We start from the raw sequence: 8216 nt of genomic DNA, 5'->3' as shown, positions 1-8216 counted from the left end.
GGTGACCAAGGATGCAGAGCGGGAGTGAGGGCGTCTGGGTGTGTGCATGAGCATGGACCTGAGGGACACACACTCACACGCTCGCACCCACACAAGGCCCTCGACCAGCCACCTGCGCTTCCCTGGACTTCACCTTCTAGCCTGGATCTTCCAGGTCCAGCCCAGAGGTCGCTCAAGTTCAGCAAGAGTTTGCAATTTGCCCAATTGGATAGTTTTCTCTTAACCCGTTTGTGGGGTGTAATCTGACTTAAAACCAATGGACTAAATAAACAGAAGCACTTCCTAGAAAGTCAATTTAGAAATCTGGAGCACAATTCAAGTGAATTAGCTTTGGGCCAGGAGTTCCATGTCTGTGAATGTGTCCTAAGTAAACAGTCAAATAAGCAATTATGTTCACTGTAGTTGTTGATGCCAGGGGAAACCAGAAACAATCTGCCCACAATAAAGGGTTAGTGAGGTAAACCATGGTAATGTCAAACAGTCAGGCATCACACGGTAGCCATTAAAAATTAGGTCTGTACCCAATTCGTTGACATGAGAAAACGAATGAAAAGAAGGCCATAGCCAAATATTAAGGGGAGAGCAGGGGAAGCTCAGAAGAGTGCACATATATTTATATGTATGTATATTTTATATGTCAGGGAAATAATAGTTTTAAAAACAGTGATTCTCCTGAGCTCCACAATTGTGAGTGTTAGCAAATTGTTTCAGGTGTGACAGGTGTCCTTTGGCGTCCTATACACAGAGACATCCTTGCCTGTGGGACAGCCTGAACCTTAGCCACACCTGCCCCTCTCTGCAGTGACAACAGCCAATCAGACATTCCCTTTCATAGGGCTGGTTTCCTTTTCTCCTTTGCCCAAACCACGCCTTTCCAACAAAAGAATATTAACCAAGCAATCCTAACCACAAGTTTGTTGCCTACCACCAGTTATGCCCTTTTATGCAGATGTTGCTTTCAAGCCTACCAGGTTATAATTCAAAACTATTATTTATCTGCAACTTGACCATTTTTTATTTTCTTAAAATATTCTGGAGTATTTTAAATACATATAGAAAAGTAGAGAATAATATGACAAATACTTACCCTATCTAATAAAAGAGAAACATGGTAATTAGCGGACGACTGCTACCCTTCCCATTGCCTAATCAGGGCAATATGCAAATTAACTGCCAGCCAAGATGGTGGCTGGCAGCCAGGCAGCTTAAAGCTAACATGAGGCTTGCTTGCTTCAGTGACAGAGGACTCCAACATTCCCCGCCTGCCGCTGCAGGCCTCTGAGCTGCAACTCTAAGCAACTATGTTACAAATATAGAAGCTAAACAAAATCCCAGAAACCTGCTTTAGTCGCCAGGCCTCAGCCAGCAGGATTGCAACATTGTTTCAAATACAGAAGGTAAACAAAGGCCAGAAACCTGCTTTCAGCAGCAGAGGCCTTATAGCTGGAGCCAAGCCTCAGAGCTAAAGCTAGCCCAGAATTAAAAAGAAAAAAGAAAAAAAGGAGCGGTTGGGAGCTTCAGTCACCCGCCAGCCTGAAAACAGCCCTCAGCCCCTCACCCAGACTGGCCAGGCACCCCAGTGCGGACCCCTACCCTGATCCAGGACACCCTTCAGGGCAAACCAGCCAGCCCCCACCTGTGCACCAGGCCTCTATCTATATAGTAAAAGGGTAATATGCCTCCCCACACCAGCATCAGCAGAGCCGCGAGGCCTCCAGGCACCAGGATCAGCATGACAGGGGGCAGCGCCCAAACCCCCTGATCACCCTGCGGCTCTGTATGTGACAAGGGGTGGGGCCACAACCTCCCTATCTGCCTTGCTCTGTTCGTGACAGGGGAAGGCGCCCCAAACCCCTGATCAGCCCTGCTCTGTGTCTGATGGGGGGAGCTCCCCAACCCCCTGATCGCCCCTGCTCTGTGTGTGACAGGGGGCGGTGCCCCAACTCCCCTATCGGCCCTACTCTGTGATTGACAGGGGGAGCTCCTCAACCCCCTGATCGGTCCTGCTCTGTGCGTGACAGGGTACGGAGCCCCAAATCCCCTGATGGGCATTGCTCTGTGAGTGACGGGGCAGCGTCCCAACCCCCTGATTGGCCCTGCTCTGTGCATGACAGGGGGTGGCGTCGCAACCTCCCCATTGATGCTGCCTTGAGTGTGACAGGGGCAGCGCCCCAACCCACTGATCAGCCCTGCTCTGTGCAAGACATGGGGCGGTGCCCCAACCCCCCAATCGGCCCTACCCTGAGGGTGACTGAGGGTGGCATCACAACCTCCCAATCCGCCCTGCTCTGTGCATGACAGGGGGTGGCACCCCAACTCCCCAATCAGCCCTGCTCTGAGCCCGACCAGGGGCTGCACCTAGAGATTGGGCCTGCCCTCTGCCACCAGGGAGAGGGCCTAAGCCAGCAGGTCGTTATCTCCCGAGGGGTCCCAGACTGCGAGAGGGCACAGGCTGGGCTCAGGGGCCCCCCTCCCCCCTGAGTGCACAAATTTTTGTGCACCGGGCCTCTAGTATATACTAATAAAAGGGAAATATGCTAATTAGATCAGACATCTTCTGGACATCCTTCCAGAAAACGCCAGGGTGGCAGGGGCCAAGCAGAGGCAGTTAGGGGCAACCAGGCCAGCAGGGGAGCGCCCCAGCAGGTATCACCACCATAATCGGGGGTGTGGCCAGCCTGCAAACCATTGGCAGCCCCTCACCCAGACAGAGGTGGCGCTGGGGGCTGGGTGTGTGTGGTGCAAATCTTTTAAAAATAAAGGAAGACCCACTGGCACTGCAAGGCACCTCCTGGCACTGCCTTCCTCACCCCCACTCCCTCCCCAAGCAGAGCCCCAGGAGGAGCCCCAGGTGGAGGGGTTCAGGTGGGTGTGGGCCATGTGGTCCCAGGTTCCAGGCCCCATGTGGGTGGAAAGGTTCACACCACAGTCGGTGTAGTGACTCTGGTTAATTCTCCTCTGAAGACCTGCGGGGCTCCCATATGTTTGGGGCAGCCTGTTTATGCTGGGACCCAAGTGTGTGGCCGCACACCCGCAGGGGGCATGTGCTGGGAGCATGGCGCAAGCATCATATGGACATTTGTGCATGAAAAGGTGTGCACACACCTTTGTGTGCATAAATACCTGTTTCTCACAAGCGTACCTAGAAAGGTGCTTTATCTGTAATAGGCAGTTTTCAAAATGTAATCCAGAGCAAGGGATCTGTAGCAAAAACACACACACAAGAAAAGGTTTTTGATACTAAACACGAAGCTGTAATTGAAGTGTTTATGCCCAAATGTACTGTGAATCAAACATATGGTGATATTGATCATCTGGTGGGTGTTTTTGAAAGGTTTGGTTGATCACTTCTCATTTCACAAAAATAAAATAAAGTAACTAAGTGAATACTAAATATATACTTCTAAGGCAAAGTAGTTTACCCACTTTTTGAATGTGTGTAGCACATCAAGGCTGTTTATAAAGTATAACTTGGATGGTGTGACAATATGGTTGAGGAAGGAGATGTGGCCGGTTGTTTTAAAAAATTAGGCACCTCACAGCTTTTAAGACAAACGTGTTAACCTAAAATCTTCAGAAGGCAGGGTCAGGGGTCTTTTAAGACCTTTGTATAAGCTTAACACATAAAAAAAGCATCAACATTTTTAGGATGTCGCCTGAAAGAAACATGTAATTTAAATTTATTACTGCCTTCAAAGTAAAATAACATTTTTGCAGCCTTTTTATGTGAGGTGTTTTTTTTTTTCATACTTTCATTACAATATTTGAAATAGGTGTTGTCATTATTTTAAAGGAATAGTTTTTTTCCTCTCAATATCAGATCTAAACTTTCACACACACACACACCCTCCAACAATGTTTATTTGCATTAACTTATGTGTCTGGACTCCGGGTGGCCTAAGCTCAGTGATTAGACGGGTTCTTTTATAGCCAAGGTCAAAGGCTCTTTCCCCTGATTAGCTCTAGAAGGGGAGCAGCCAGAGGCTCTCCTGACCAGCATAGGGGAAGGGGGAGGGGCAGGAAAACCATTAGAGGAAAAGGAGTGGGATTGGAAACTCCCTCGAAACCACTCTTAAGAGAGTTCAAACGCTCTGAGCAGCGGTGGTCGCAACCATTACGACCAAACGTCCAGAAGGACCTGTCAACCAGTCGCTATGATGCACACTGACCACAGCGGGAAGATGCTCAATGCAGGAACTGGCCCCTGGTGGTCAGTGTGCTATCACAGCCAAACTCCTGTGGCCAGCCAACCTCCCCTGGTCCTTCCTTGTGGCCAGCCAACCTCCTGCAGTCCCTCCACCGGCCAGTCCCTCCCCCTGTCCCGCCACCCAGATCACCTTGAATGGGGCTGGCCAGCCAACCTCCCACACTTCCTCCACCCTGCCCAGTACTTCCCCCTTGCTGGTCCCTCCCCACGGCTGGCTGGCCCTGATCCACATCTATGGAGGTTGGCAAACCTCCTGCTGTCCCTACCCCCAGCTGGTTCCACCGCCTAGCTGTCCAGCCAACCTGCCACAGACCCTCTCCCTGGCAGACCTACCTCCCTTGGTCTCTCCCCCTGTTCCTCCTCCTGGCTGGCAGGCCCCGATCAGCCCAGCCCTGACTTGATCTGGGCTAGAGGTTCCATATGGACCCTGATCACTGGACAAGCCTAAGGACCCCACCCATGCACGAATTCATGCACCGAGCCTCGAGTATTTAAGTAAAATGTAAAAAATAACTGTATTAAATGTTGCATTAGACTTCCAAGAAAATAAAATTAAAAGTAAAATATAAATGTCTGGCGCACAAGCAATCATTTACTCTACCGTTAATTCCCAGTATATTTATACATCCTTCCATTATTCCTGGATTACATGATTGGATTCATTGAGATATCTCACTTAAAAATTTTTTAAATCATTTTTTCATTACTGTTCACATAGAATATTATGTTGGTTTCAGGTGTTCAGTCCAGTTATCAGACATTCCATGACTTACTAAATGATAATCCCAATAAATATCATTCCCATCTGACACCATGAATAGTTATTAGAATATAATTGAGCCCTAGCTGGTGTTCTCACTGGTTAGAGCATTGGCCTGAGCACCAAACAAATGCAGGCTCAATTCTGGTCAAGGGCATGTACCTAAGTTGCAGGTTCATCTCTGGCCCTGGTCAGGGAGTATGTGGGAATCAACCAATTGATGGATCTATCTCACATTGATGTTTCTTTTTCTCTTTCTCTCTTATCCTCTCCTCCTCCCTCTTCTACTCTCTCTAAAAGCAATGGAGTAAAAAATCCTCAGATGAGGATTTTAAAAAAAATAATATAATATTATTAACTATATCCCCTGTGCTGTACTTTACATTCCCATGACTATTCTGTAACAACCAGTTTGTACTTCCTAATTATTTCACCTTTTTCACCCATCCCCTAACCCCTCTCCCATCTAGAAACTGTCAGAATGTTCTCTATATCTATGAGTCTGTTTCTATTCTGCTTGGTCATTTATTCTGTTATTTTAGAGTGAATTTTTGATAAATATGTATTTATTGTCATTTTATTGTTCAGATATTTTTATCTTTTTTCTTCTTCATCTTAAAGAAGATCCTTTAATATTTTCCTTAATACTTATTTTGTAGTGATGAACTCCTTTAGCTTTTTCTTATGTAAGAAGCACTTTATATGTCCTTCGATTCTAAATGATAGTTTTTCTGGATAGAGTAATCTTAGTTACAGTCTTTGATTTTCAGCACTTTGAATATTTTTTGCCCATCCACTCTAGCCTGTAAGGTTTCTATTGAGAAATCATTTGACAGTCTTATGGGAGCTCCTTTGTAGGCAAAGGATTGCTTTTCTCTTGCCGCTTTTAAGATTCTGTCTTTATCTTTAACCTTTGTCATTTTAATTATGAAGTGTCTTGGTGGGTCTCTTTGGGTTCATCTTGTTTTGGATACTCTGTACTGACTGGATTTGTATGTCAATTTCTTTCATCATGTTAGTGAATTTTTCTTTCATTATTTTTTCAAATAGGTTTTCAATTTCTTGCTGTCTCTCTTCTCCTTCCTGAACACCCATGATGAATGTTGGCACACTTGAAGTTGTTCTAGATGCTCCCTATTTTTTATTTATTTATTTATTTATTTATTTATTTATTTTCCTTTTGCTATTCTGATTAGGTGTTTTTTCCTTTTCGTATTTGAAATTGCTGATTTGATTCTCAGTTTCATCTATTCTACTGTTGATTCCCTGTAAATTATTTGTCATTTCAGTTGGTGTGTCATTAATTTCTGCTTAATTTTTGTTTGTTTTTTTAGTGTTTCTATGTGTGTGTGTTTTTTTCATGCTGTTGAAGTTCTTACTAAGTTCCTTGTACTCATTAAGTTTCTACAGCATTGCTTTGAATTCTGTATCTGATAGGTTGCTTGCCTCCATTTATTTAGTTCTTTTTCTGGATATTTCTCCTGTACTTTTACTTGTGATCTGTTTCTTTGTCTCCCCCTTTTTACTGCTTCTCTAGGTTTGTTTTTATGTTTTATGTAGAGCTGAACTTAGTAGAATGGCCTCATATAGTAGGTGTCATGTAGGACACAGTGGCACTGCCTCCACAGTAACCCAAGCTAGGTGCTCCAGGTACACCCCTGTTCAGTTATAGTTGAGCCTTGATTACTGTTGGTTGCCCCTTTGAGGACAAGCTGCCACTAGAACAGAGGAGCAGCTGTGCAGGAGTGGAACCTACAGACTATGACTTGCTTCAGTGAGGCTTTGGTGCCCACTAAGTCTGCTGGTGGTGGTGTCCCTTATGGAGTTACAGGGCTGTAATCCAATGTAGTCTGAAGATTTTTGGCTGCATACACTGGCTCTAGGGTCTTCCATGAACTTTAAATTCAGTGACTGTGTCTGATCTTCCTTGGGCCACCCAGCACATGCTACAGAAGAATCTGCAAATGTCTTTTACTAGTGCTGGGCTTGAAGGTGCTCAAGAAAGGGCACATGTGAACCAAGGCCAGCTACTGCTAGTGCTGGGCCTGGGGCCACATAGAAAGTGGTACAGTGTGTCTAGAGGCCTGATGCTGCTTATTTGAATTTTTTAGGAGTGTCTGAAGCATGAGGCAAGAGAGGACACATTTATGAAAAAGCCACTGGAAATGACATGGGGAGGTGGGGCCTCAAGTTGAGTGTGGTAAGGTATAGGGAATCACCAGGGCAGGGAAGACAGTGTGAGACAGGTTAGGTTGATGGAGGTCCAGGTATGCTTCCTGCAGGCTCTCTGGAAGGGGTCTCAGAAAAGTAACAATGTCCTCTGCCAGCACTTCTTCTGGCAGAAAGCTGCCTGCCACCTCTCATTCTGATGCCAGATAATTCATTTCCTTCCTGTATGTCCCTATTGATTTTCAAGCTGTTTTCCCAGTGCTAGAATTTATATCCAGTGAGTCCAAGTAGGATTACTCACAGTCCCTTTAAAAGGAACTGCTTGGGACTTCAGAAGCCCTCCATTTTATTCAGCCACAATCTCCACTGGTCTTCATAGCCAGAAGTAATTGGAACTTCTCCTCTTGCCACTGGAATCCTGGGCTGCATGTCTTAGTATGTGGATGGGACTGCTTGCTTCTCAGCGGGGACCTCTGCAGAACAGATATCCTTCCTGATTTATATCTGCTGAATGTGGGAATGCGACCAGCTTGTTCTGGTTCTCTCCTCCTCCTACCAGTCTTGATGTGGCTTCTTTAAATCCCTAGTTGTAGGATTTTCATTCAGCTAGGTTTCAGGTGGCTTTGAATGATGCTTGTTCTGTAGTTTAGTTGGAATTTTGATCTGGTTGTGGGAGGATTTGAGTACCACATTTACTTATGCCACCATCTTGATCAGAGTCCCTTATTGAAACCTCACAGAATTAATAATAAATTCCCCACATTTGCAAGAATTTTGATAAGTATATAACACTAATGCCATTTTCTATTAAAAGGACATACAAGTAGAAATTATTTTGCTTTTTAAGCCTCTATTTGCAAGAGCAGCAAATCTTACAAAGTACTTACAGAAAATTATAAAAAAAATAGTTACAAGGTATATATAGAAAAGTACTTTAAGAAATTATTCAGTGACATAGATGAAAATTTAACTGGCATGAGGGATATGCCATATAACTAATAAGAAGACAAATAAATGTAAGGTTTTTAATTTTATACCCAAATTAATCTATAAACACAACAGAATACCAAAGAAAATCTA

This window comes from Myotis myotis, unplaced genomic scaffold (assembly GCF_014108235.1).
Source record: "Myotis myotis isolate mMyoMyo1 unplaced genomic scaffold, mMyoMyo1.p scaffold_m19_p_10, whole genome shotgun sequence".
In the NCBI taxonomy this organism is placed as follows: Eukaryota; Metazoa; Chordata; class Mammalia; order Chiroptera; family Vespertilionidae; genus Myotis; species Myotis myotis.
This window is presented reverse-complemented; position numbering follows the sequence as displayed.